Raw genomic sequence first — 12,896 nt, 5'->3', positions numbered from 1 at the left:
CCTTATCTAACTGCTTCGTGAAAACATACATTTTGGCCTCAACTGCTTTCCGTGGTAACAAATTCCATGGGATGACCACTCTCCAGGTGAAGAAATATCTCCTCATCTCTGTCCTAAATGGTCTACCCCTTATCCTCAGACTGTGGCCCTTGGTTCTGGACAGCCCCACCATCAGGAAAATCCTTCTTGTATCTGCCCTTTCTAGTCCTGTTAGAATGTTATAAGTTTCGATGAGATCCCACCCCCCTCATTCTTCTGAGCTCCATCGAATACAAACCTAACCAATACAATTTCTCACCATTTGTCCATTCTGCCATCCCATTAATCAGTCTGGAAACCTTCACTGTATTCCTTTTTTAAAATTAATTTATGAGATGTGGGCATTGCTGCTTAGACCAGCATTTATTGCCCATTCCAGGTTGCCCTTCAGAAGGTGTGGTGAGGTGCCTTCTTGAACCGTTGCAGACCCAGAGGTGTAGGTACTCCCACAGATCTGTTAGGGAAGAGTTCCAGGATTTTTACCCAGCAACATTGAAGGAACAGCAATATATTTCCAAGTCGGGGTGGTCAGTGACTTGGAGGGGAACCTCCAGGTGGTGGTGTTCACAGATATCTGCTGCTCCTGTTCTTCTAGATGGGCATGGTCGTGGATTTGGAAGGTGCTGCCTAAAGAACCTTGGTGAGTTACTGCATTGCATCTTGGAGATGGTACACATGGCTGCCACTGTTCGTCAGTGGTGGAGGGTTTGAATGTTTGTGGAAGGGGGAGCAATGAAGCGGGCTGCTTTGTCCTGAATGTTATCGAGCTTCTTGAGTGTTGTTGGAGCTGCACTCACCCAGGCAAGTTCCTCGCCATAGGATTCCTAACCTTTGACCTGCTCTGGGAGCCACAGTATTAATATGGCTAGTCCAGTTCAGTTTTTGATCAATGGTAACCCCCAAAATCTTGATTGTGGGGGATTCAGTGATGGTATTGCAATTGAATGTCAAGGGTGATGGTTAGATCCTCTCTTGTAGGAGATGGCCGTTACCTGGCAGCTGTGTGCTGCAAATGTAACTTGCCACTTGTCAGCCCAAGCCTGGATATTGTCCAGTTCTTGCTGCATTTAGATATGAACTTCTTCGTTATTTGAGGAGTCGTGAATGGTGCTGAACATTGTGCAATCATCCGCAAACGTCCCCACTTCTGACCTTATGGTGAAAAGGCGGTCATTGATGAAACAGCTGAAGATGATTGGGCCTCGGACACTACCCTGAGGAACCCCTGCAGTAATGTCCAGGAGCTGAGATGATTGACCTCCAACCACCACAACCATCTTCCTTTTCTGCCAGGTATGACTCCAACAAACGGAGAGTTTTCCCCCTGATTTCCATTGACTCCAGTTTAACTTGGGCTTCTTAATGCCATTCTTCGTCAAATGCTGCCTTGATGGTAAGGGTAGTCACTCTCACCTCACCTCTGGCATACAGCTCTTGTTCATGTTTAAACCAAGGTTGTAATGAGTTCAGGAGTTGAGTGACTCGGGCAGAACCCAAACTGAGCATCTGTGGGCAGGTTATTGCTGAGTAAGTTCCATTGATAGCACGGTTGATGACTCCTTCCACCACTTTGCTTATACTGGGGAGTAGAATGATCGGGCAACAATTGGCTGAGTTGGATTTGTCCTGTTTTGTGTGTACAGGGCACACCTGGGCCATTTTCGACATTGTCGGGTAGATGCCAGTGTTTATATCTGTGATTCTCCCTCTCTCGAGTTGCACTGTCTGGACCTGTAAAGACCAAACTACTTGCAAAGACCTGCATTCAAATTATCATCTTGCATCGTTGGCTTTGTCTATATATGCTGTGTTTGTGTAACCTACCTCTTCACTCACTTGGTGAAGGAGCTACACTCCGAAAGCTCGTGATTCCAAATAAACTAGTTGGACTTTAACCTGGTGTTGTCAGACTTCTTACTAGAGCAGGAACATCATTCCTCAAATAAGGAGACCAAAACTGCGCACAGTATTCCAAGTGTGGCCTCACCAAGGCGTGTATAATTGCAACAAGACATCCCTGCATCATACTGCATCTGCCATTCATTTGCCCACTCACTCAACTTGTTCAAATCACACTCTCTGTATCCTCCACACAGCTCACCCTCCCACCCAGCTTTGTGTCATCGGCAAATTTGGAGATATTACATTTTGTCCCTTATCTAAATCATTAATATATATTGTAAATAGCTGGGGTCCCAGCACCGATCCCTGCGGTACCCCACTTGTCACTGCCTGCCATTTGGAAAAAGACGCGTTAATTCCTACTCTTTGTTTCCTATCTGCCAACCAGCTTTCTATCCATCTCAATACACTACCCCTAATCTCATGCGCTTTAATTTTACATGCTTATCTCTTATGTGGAACCTTGTCGAAAGCCTTCTGAAAGTCCAAATGAACTACATCCACTGGCTCCCCGTCATCAACTCTACTAGTTACATACTCAAAGAATTCAAGTAGATTTGTCAAGCATGATTTCTCCTTCATAAATCCATGCTCACTCTGTCCAATCCTGCCATTATTTTCCAAGTACTCTGCTATAAAACCTTTCATGGTGGATTCTAGAATTTTCCCCACTACTGACATCAGGCTTACTGCTCTATAATTCCCTGTTTTCTCTCTGCCCCCCTTTTTAAATAGTGGGGTGACATTAGCTGTAGAAAGTGTTCCAGAGTTCATAGAACCTTGGACGATGATCACAAACACTTCCACTATTTCTAGAGTCACTTCCTTAAGTACTCTGGGATGTAGATTATCAGGTCTTGGGATTTATCAGCCTTCAATCCCATCAGTTTCCCCAACACCATTTCTCTACCAGCATTGATCTTCTTCAGTTCCTCCCTCTCACGAAACCCCGTGTTCCCCAACATTTTTAGTATCTTATTTGTGTCCTCACTGCCATTTCTTTGCCTTGACCTCTTCCGGAGGCCCCGGGGATCACAGATGCCAGTCTTCTGCCAATTCGATTTACTCCATGTGATATTAAGAAGCAGCTGAAGGCACTGGATACTGCAAATGTTATGGGCCCCAACAATATTCCAGCAATATAATAAAGACTTATGCTCCAAAACATGCCTTGCTTCTGTTCCAGTACAGCTACAACACTGACATCTACCCAGCAATGTTGAAACTTGTCCAGTTACACAGAAAGCAGGACAAATCCAACCCCGCCAATTACCACCCACCAGTTAATTCTCAATCATTTGTAAAGTGATGGCAGAGTCATCTGGAAGAGGTCATCAACAATGTTACCAAGCAGCACCTGCTTAGTAATCACGTGCTCTCTGAGGCTCAGTTTAGTTTTTGCCAGGGTTGTTCAGACCTTATTACAGCCTAGATTCAAACATGGACAAAAGAACTGAATTCCAGAGGTGAGGTGAGAGTGACTGCCCTCGACATAAAGGTAACATATGACTGAGTGTGCATCAAGGAGCCTGAGCAAAACTGGAGTCAACGGGAATCAAGAAGAAACCCCTCAACTGGTTAGAGTCATACCTGGCACAAAAGAAGATGGTTGTGGTGGTAGGAGGTCAATCATCTCAACTCCAGGACATCACTGCAGGAGTTCCTCAGGGTAGTGTCATAGAATCATGGAAGTATCATAGAATCTCTACAGTGCAGATGAAGGCCATTTGCCCCATCAAGTCAGCACCAACACTTCGAATGAGCACTCTACCGATGTCTGCTCGCCCGTTAACCTCACGTGACCTAAGGCAATTTATCTTGAGGCAATTTATCTTGGCCAATCTACTTAACCTGCACATCTTTGGACTGGAAGGCCAGAGCACCCGAACGAAATGCACTCAGACATGGGGAGAATGTACAACCTCCACACAGTCACCCAATACCGGAATTGAAACCGAGTCCCTGGCTGTGAGGCAGCAGTACTAACCACTGTGACACCATGCTGTGTCCGAGGCCAACCCATCTTCAGCTGCTTTATCAATAACCTTACTTCCATCATAAAGTCATAAATAGGCACATTTGTTGATGATTACGTAATATTCATCACCATTCATGACGCTTCAGATACTGATACAGTCCATGTCCAAATGCAGAAAGACCTGGACAATATCCAGGCTTGGGCTAACAGACGCCAAGTAACATTCACACCACACAAATGACAGGTAATTACCATGTTCAACAAGTGAGAATCTAACCATCACTCCTTGACATTCAATGATATTGCCATCACTGAATCTCCCACTTTCAACATCCTGGGGGTTATCATTGACAAGAAACTGAACTGGACTACCATATAAATACCGTGGCTACAAGAACAGGTCAGAGGCTAGGAATTCTGCAGTGAATAACTCATCTCCTGACTCCCCAAAGCTTGTCTGCCATCTACAAGGCGCAAGTCAGGGGTGAGATGGAATACTCTCCACCTCCCTGGATGAGTGCAGCTCCAACAACACTCAACAATCAACAACATCCAGGAGAAAGCAGCTTGCTTGATTAGCATCTCTTTCACAAATATTCACTCCATTCACCACCAACAAACTATGGCAGCAGTGTCTACCATCTGCAAGGTATACTACATGAACTCACCAGGGCTCCTTAGACAACCTCGTTCAAACCCATGGACTGCTACCCAGAAGGACAAAGGCGGCAGACACATGGGAACATCACCACCTGGAAGATCCCCTCCAAGTCATTCACCATCTTGACTTGGAAGTATATTGCCATTCTTTCACTGTCACTGGATCAAAATCCTGGAACACTCCCCGAACAGCACAGTGGGTGTATCTACACCTCAATGACTGCTGCATTTCAATAAAGCAGCTCACCACCTTCTCAAGGGCAATTAGGGATGGACAATAAATGCTGTCCTAGCCAGTGATAAATAAACAAAAATAAGTAATGCAGGCTGCAATTTTAAGCCACAGGCATCAGTGCTTGCTGACAGCCTCTGTGAGTGACAAACTTGTCAAGCACCAGATAATTTGACTCCCAGGCCTCATTTAAATCCTCAGGCTTAGATTTCCACTTGAACCGGCCACGAATCACTGCCTGGTAGGTGTCTACAAACGAAAATTTGATTGACAAGAGGCAGAGAGAAGGAAAGGAAAGCCCAGAGCAGATTGTGATTGGGTAAGGGCACTCAATATTTCCTTGAGTGGTCTAGAGGAGCACTCTTACTTTCTTACGTGGGCCTCAAGTGGAAATTGTAGGTCATCAGAATGAAATTTGTATATTTAAGGAGAGTCTTGCCAGCTTGGGATGTCTACCATCGTCACCTATATTTGAAAATTGCAGTTAGTCAGATCAGGATGGGAATTGACTGGATAGGATCCTCCTGCACCATTATGACTGTTTGCTTTTTTCCAGGTGGAAGGGTTAAAACTAAGGCTATACTTTTCATAGAATCATAGAATCCCTACTGTGCAGAAGGAGGTCATTCAGTCCATCGAGTCTACACCGACCTCCGAAAGAGCATTCCACCCAGGCCCCTCCCCCGCTGAACCTGTCCACTGCTCATAATACCGTAAACTCACCTGCATATCCCTGATCGTTAAGGGGCAATTAACATGGTCAATCCATCTGCACATCTTTAGACTGTGGGAGGAAACCGGAGCACCCGGAGGAAACCCACGCAGACACGGGGAGAAGGTGCAAACTCCACACAATCACTCTAGGCCGGAATTGAACCCAAATTCCTGACGCTGTGAGGCATCAATGCTAACTACTGTGCCACCGTGCCACCCTTTTCCTGAAGGATATAAGCTCGTATCCCATATTGCCAATTAACTTTATTTAGCAATTTTCATACAAAATTAATAACATTAAAACAGTCAGACCAAAAAAGGTAAAGTGTGACAATAATTCCCAAATGGTGACCTGCATTGCCTTAGAAATCAAGTTATAATAATTTGAGCCGAAATATAACCTGGGTCAGGAACATAAAATCCAACAGTAACAGTGCCTCATCAGTGTCCCACCAACTGCCTTAAAAATTTACTCTCTCCATCAAACATGCAATGTGATTGTCGTGTGTAGTATAGAAGCCCATGGAGACTTTTTAATACTTTCGAAACCCATGACCTACCGAAAAGGATAAGGGGAGCAGGCATGCAGGAAAACCACCACCTGCACGTTCCCTTTCCAAGTCACATACCAACCTAACTCGGAAATATAACATTGGTCCTTCATCATCGCTGGGCCAATGTCCTGGAATTCCATAGAACACCTACAGTGTATCAGGAGGCCATTCAGCCCATTGAGTCTGCACCGACCCTCTGAGAGAGTGCCCTACCTAGTCCCACTCCTCTGCCCTATCCCCATAACCCCATAAATCCACCTTGTCTGCACATCGCTGGGCTGTGGGAGAAAACCAGAGCACTCAGAGGATGCCCACCCAGATAAAGTGCAAACACCACAAATTCACCCAAGGCCAGAATTGGACTTGGGTCCCTGGCGCTATGAGGCAGCAGAGCTTGACAGGGGACCACCTTTGTTAAAGGGTTACATTTTCCCACTAAGCAGTAGCAGTTCAAGAAGGTGACCAATCATCACCTTCTCAAGGACAGTGGGGATGTGTATTCAATGTTGGCCTTGCATTGGGATGCTCACATCCCATGAATGAATAAAGCTCAAACAAATACAAGTTTAAAATGTCCCTCTAATATCTTTCTTAATTACAATCAGCACAGCTTCTACTTTTACTTATTTTTGACACTTTCTTAAGCAACCCTATTTTTCTTATGTATTTTTTTTCATCAATTTACAAACTCATGATGAACTTTGATCCACCCTAGGTTGGATTAATTTATGTGTTATTTAGAATTGCACCGAGTGTATAGCACTGAAACAAGACACTCGGCCCTACTGATTCTGCCAGTGTTTATGCTCCACCCGAGCCTCCTCGCACCACACTTCATCTAACCCTGCCAGCTTTAACAAAATCTCTTAATATGATTAAAATGCACAAAAGTTTTATTAAACTCAAATAAATCGTATCTGATCACCATAAATATTCTGACGATTTTTATCTTGGGTATAAATTTGGTAAATTTGTGACTCACTGGGGGAGAAATTAATTTGTGCCGCCTGGCCTCAGGGAATCGATGCAGACTACGTAGCAGCACTAGGCAAACAAAGTTTTCCCCATTGAATGATGCATTTAGAAAATTAGATCAGTAAATCTTGGTTAATGTACTACTGTTAACTAAAGTCTGGTTCCATGATGGTGCCCTTCCCCAAAGCTGGAGGTTTTGATATGTACTGATGCTGTAATCTAAAATATCAATCACCAGTATATATATAATTCCATTTGAATCAAGTTCTGTGGGTCTGAATTAACTGCGATGTCAAACTCTTTCAATTTGCCAGATATCCCAGTGGTGTTTGGGGCCCCCATTGTGCTCTGTTACTAGATAGGCATACAAATCCTGTTTTTTCCCTGGAAAAAACATAGCCTAGAGTTCGGAACAAACTGTTTTTTAGCTTTGGACTTGACCATCTGCTGCAATAAAAAGTGGCCAAAGCAGTTTGCTTACGTATTGCAGCCAACAAAAAAACTGGCACAGCCAGCCAAGATGTCTCATTGACAGACTCTATCATCAATAGAAGAAAATCAAGGAGCAAGCAAAGCAGTTTTTTTTTAAGTACTTCATCTCTATAATTTGATCATGTATCACTCCAACATTGTAAAAGAGAGAAAACTTCCACATTCTGTGACTGACTGTATATAATTTGTTTCATGGAAGACCTATAATCCATTACTTTATTTCAGGGACGCACCTATCTTTGCCCTTTTTAGGAACAGCAATACGACTTGCAAAAATTTGTATGGGTACCAAACTCCTTAGTGAACTCAGGCCAATTCTTGAATTATTGCTTCTTATCAAACTCCTGTATAATTGACATCAATTTACCCGAGCATCACTGTGTCTTCAGATCCAGCAGCCGTCGTGCAGATCAATCACACCAAACCTTGCCAGTTCCATGCAATCATGTCTTATAGATCTTAAAATGTAAAAAAAAGGAAACTGACCTTTGGAAAGTTTCAGTCCAGAACAGCGTGAGTCAGAGCTGTTTGGAGACCACCATGCTAGAACATAATATCGAGCCCATGTCTATGGCTGTGGTTCTCTGTGGATTTTTAAGATCAGTTTTTGGGGCTTTAAGACCCTACAACTTTCATTGTTGCCATTAATTCTGTAATGAGTGAACTATTTAATATTGATCCTTACCTACTTCAACATGTCAAATTTAACAAACTTACTTTTACAAATGAAGATCCCATTACCAAAAATATGATAAGTAGGTATACTCTGCTGTGGAAGCCAAATTTTTCCTATTTGTTCTCGTGTCTCCGGTGGTGAATGGGCACCTCTGTAATCCAAATGAAAGACATTTTCAAAACTTAATCCTCTGTGCAACTGAGGCCCTTTGTGACTCCAGACAATATCATGAACATAGAAATATCACATTAGATACACTAAACCACAGTTAGACATGGATTGTTTGCATTTATCAGATGCCTGGTTGCTGAGTAATAATAAACATAAATTGTTTAGCAAGGCTTTCAACTCTGCTATATGTGCTACAAATCATGGATAGTGCTTGCTAGGTGTTTGTCGTAGAGGCTTTCCAGGAATATTGCCTAAATGTAATTGTTGACACAAAATAGATTTCTCATTTTGAAGTGAGGGAATTGTAAGATCAACACTTGTATGCTCTACAGATTGTATGACAGTGAGAGATATGATGGGCTGGGATAAGTAAATTTAGGACAATAGATGAAAATAATTTATCTGGTAAAATAAATGAAAACAGATTCACTATTCTGTGCCAAACAGGCGAAGGAAAAAGCGTGCAGCAGAAACCCTCTTTCCTCCAAGGATAAATTAGTGATACTAATATTGGTAAGATTGAAGATCCGAGAAAGAATTATTGGCCAGAAACACATCAGTCACTTCATAGCAAAGCCAAGTTAGATCATTGCCATTCTGTTGCAAATTTTCCTCAAAGTAAATGTACCAGTCAGGTGCTGAATGAGGTAAATAACTGGTCAAACATAAATCTAATAGCCGAATGAAGTAAATAATTCTGTCCGTCAGTTACATTAAAATTATGACTGTCAGACGGTTTTAGACTAAAATCAAATCTGCAGTTATCAGTCAGTCTCCAGGAAATACAAGTGCATGGATAATTCTCCAAAGTCAGCCCCAAATGGCCAAAGTTGAACGCACTGAAACTAACAATGTCACTTTGTACTTTGACAAGGCTAATAAGTGAGCAAGAGGACTCTGTTTGTTTAAAAGGATCCAATCAGATACTTTTTGATGATGGAAACTTATCCACTTTGATAGTAAAATATTAATAGGCCAAATGTTTAGTTAAATAATGGCAGACTTCAATATTAGTTGTGTGTTATGATTAACTTTATATTAAATGTAAATACATGTTCATGTAGCAGCAGAACAAAAAGAATCAATTTACAATTAACCACCTCTATTTCTAATGAATTTAATGCATGATTTTCTGGGGATGTGTTGATGCTGATGTGCATAAAAAGGCTGCTTTGCTTGTAAAATCTATAAAGTAGACAGGTGAAAATCTTGATCGGTGCCAGAGAAAATAGACTTCTACATAATGCACAATGTGAAGTCAAAATTCCACTCTTCAGGCTCTATCTCATTCTTATACAGCATCCAATCAGCACTGATAGATTTAATTCCCAGTGCCAATCACTTGCTCTCTGAAGAATTGTTTCTGCTGAGTTTGAACCACAGTTAATTTCAAGTTGAGCTTCTTGCTTTAATTTTGTTCACATTTTTTTTTAGAATTAAGTTTAACTGAACGGAGTTATCAAAAAAATCAAATCTTCTGGTTTTTAGTTATGATCTAAATGCACTACTTTACAGTTTTTTTTCAATATATCCATTGGCATAACATTTTGACATTAAAATACTGTGGAGCAGTTTTTTAATGTGCTCTCGGGATATGGGCATCACTGGCAAATCTGGTATTTATTGCCCATCTCTAGAACTGGGCATTTTCAATGGTGTTTAGCAGTCACATTGATGTGGGATAGAAGTCAGAGTGGATTTATTTCCCTAAAGTGTGTTTGTAATCCAGTTGCGTTCTCACAATCTAATCGGTTGATGGTTACCTTTCCCAATACCAGCATGTCATTTACAGATTTTTGAAACTGAACTGAAAATCCTCAAATTGCCATGGTGGGATTTGAATTTCTGTTATCTAGGACAGATCATGGAATTCTAAGCAGTACCCATTCAATGCTCTGTGGATGGGTGGCAAGGTAATTGGTGCTACCTAGTGGTTTCTATAATTCCAGTTTGCAGATTCCTGAACTGGACTAGCTATATAAGTGCTGTGGCTACCAGAAGGGGCAAAGGCTAGGAATCCTTCAGCGAGTAACTCACCTCCTGACCATGCAAAGCCTGTCCACCATCTACAAGGCACAAGTCGAAAATGAAATGAAAATGAAATGAAATGAAATTACATAGAATTTACAGTGCAGAAGGAGGCCATTCGGCCCATCGAGTCTGCACCGGTTCCTGGAAAGAGAACCCTACCCAAGGTTAACACCTCCACCCTATCCCCATAACCCAGTAACCCCACCCAACACTAAGGGCAATTTTAGACACACTAAGGGCAATTTATCATGGCCAATCCACCTAACCCGCACATCTTTGGACTGTGGGAGGAAACCGGAGCACCCGGAGGAAACCCACGCACACACGGGGAGGATGTGCAGACTCCGCACAGACAGTGACCCAAGCCGGAATCGAACCTGGGACCCTGGAGCTGTAAAGCGATTGTGCTATCCACAATGCTACCGTGCTGAAATGAAATGAAAAATGAAAATGAAAATTGCTTATTGTCACAAGTAGGCTTCAATTAAGTTACTGTGAAAAGCCCCTAGTCGCCATATTCCAGCACCTGTTCATGGAGGCTGGTATGGGAATTGAACCCGCGCTGCTGGCCTGCCTTGGTCTGCTTTAAAAGCCAGCGAATTAGCCCAGTGCGCTAAACCAGCCCCATGAGTGCTAAACCAGCCCCTGGTTTAAACCAGCCAAGTCAGGAGTGTAATGGAAATCTCTCCACCTGCCTGGATGAGTGCAGCTCCAACAACACTCAAGAAGTTAAACACCATTGAGGGTGAAGCAGCCCACTGATTGCTACCCCTTCCACAAACATTCAGTGCCTCCACCACCAACAAACCGTGGCAGCCGTGTGTACCACCTACAAGACGCACTGCAGGAACTCACCAAGGTTCCTTGCGGCACCTTCTAAACATACAACCACTACCATCTGGAAGGACAAGAGCAAGAGATACCTGGGAACCCCACCACCTGGAGGTCACTCACCATCTTGACTTGGACATATATCGCCGGTCCTCCACTGTTGCTGGGTCAAAATCCTGGAACTCCCTCTCTAACAGCACAGTACCTGCACCTCAGAGACTGCAGCCGTTCAAGAAGGCAGCGCACCACCACCTTTTTGAAGGGCAACTAGAGATGGGAAATAAATGCCAGCCTGGCCAGCGAGGTCCACATCCCGTAAATGAATTTTAAAAAAAAACAATCCTGAGTAGGTACCCCTACTTAAAGGCAGCTTTTAGAAAGGGGAAGTGCATTGTAGCTGCAAGACGTGGGATTTGTATGGAAACTGAATCTGACTGAGAAATGGCATGAGTGAGTTCAATCTTCAAATGAGATATCCTACCAACTGTACCATCTTCTGCTCAATTTGCTGTGCCCTTATCACCCACCTACCAACAATCTCTATCAATGCGTACAGAACCCTTCAATACTCATGGTTTCCCTCACACCTATACACTTCTCACTATTTCATACCTCATACCCACACCTTTCAACTCACTCCTATTAGCAGTTAGTCAACAGTGATAGGCACATTGCAAAGAAATCACAGGACACTCACTGTCACACTTCCCTCTTTCTTGCAGGAGAAGAACCAACAGGAAAGAGCTGGAGAGGAACAAGGGAACCTGCACCTTTTATCTCCCATGGAGGAGACTATACCAGATATCGTGGGAAGGGGCATTGCTAAGGCTGTCGTCACTGGCAGGGTTGGAAGAGTCAATGGTGAGTGTATCCACAGTCCTGATTCTCCATCTCTCATGTAGCCTCATCCTGCACTCTCCTGCGACCCACAAGCTAAAATTAGTGTCACCACTTTCTCTTCCTTCCCATACCACAATCAAACTCTTGTCCCATTTTCACTTCAAATAGCCAAGAACTGGAACCTTCCAAATCAGAGTATGAAGAGGAGTAAAAAAAATAATAATGAAGGGACACCAATCAATCTTACATCGAAAGCCATCAGCCTAGAGACTGTCACTGTGCCGGTTTTAGGGGCTAAAGTTGAGGAGTCATCTACATGTGGTGAGATACTGGGCACAAATGTGTAGGCAAGGGTGGGGGGGAAACGATACCTGCGGGCACCGGCTTTCCAGAGGAGTATGCCAACTTGATGTCTAATTCAAGTTGCTCTGTCCCTGCCCCCACACTTGTAGAAACTTTTAATTTGTGATTTCCAAATGCCATGATTCAGTTCTATATTATAATTTTACTGTCTGATTTTGCTCTGCTTACAGCTATAATTTACATTACTAACGCACTATCTAGTGTTCAGGAATAAGTATAGTATCTAATTACAGATTTATGCTATGCGTGCAATAAAAAGTATCAAAATCTGCATAATCTGTGATAAAATCTGTATGTTTTGGAGGTTAATTTTAGTATGTTTTCATTAGGGCACGTGATACGTTACTTATTGTCTACAATTGTTTACATAGCAATTTTTCATAATGTTATGAGTCTTAAGTGCTGTCTAAATAAATTAAGCTGTCCAACAGGACATTT

The sequence above is a fragment of the Scyliorhinus canicula genome, chromosome 9 (genome assembly GCF_902713615.1).
Source record: "Scyliorhinus canicula chromosome 9, sScyCan1.1, whole genome shotgun sequence".
NCBI classification, from domain to species: domain Eukaryota; kingdom Metazoa; phylum Chordata; class Chondrichthyes; order Carcharhiniformes; family Scyliorhinidae; genus Scyliorhinus; species Scyliorhinus canicula.
This window is presented reverse-complemented; position numbering follows the sequence as displayed.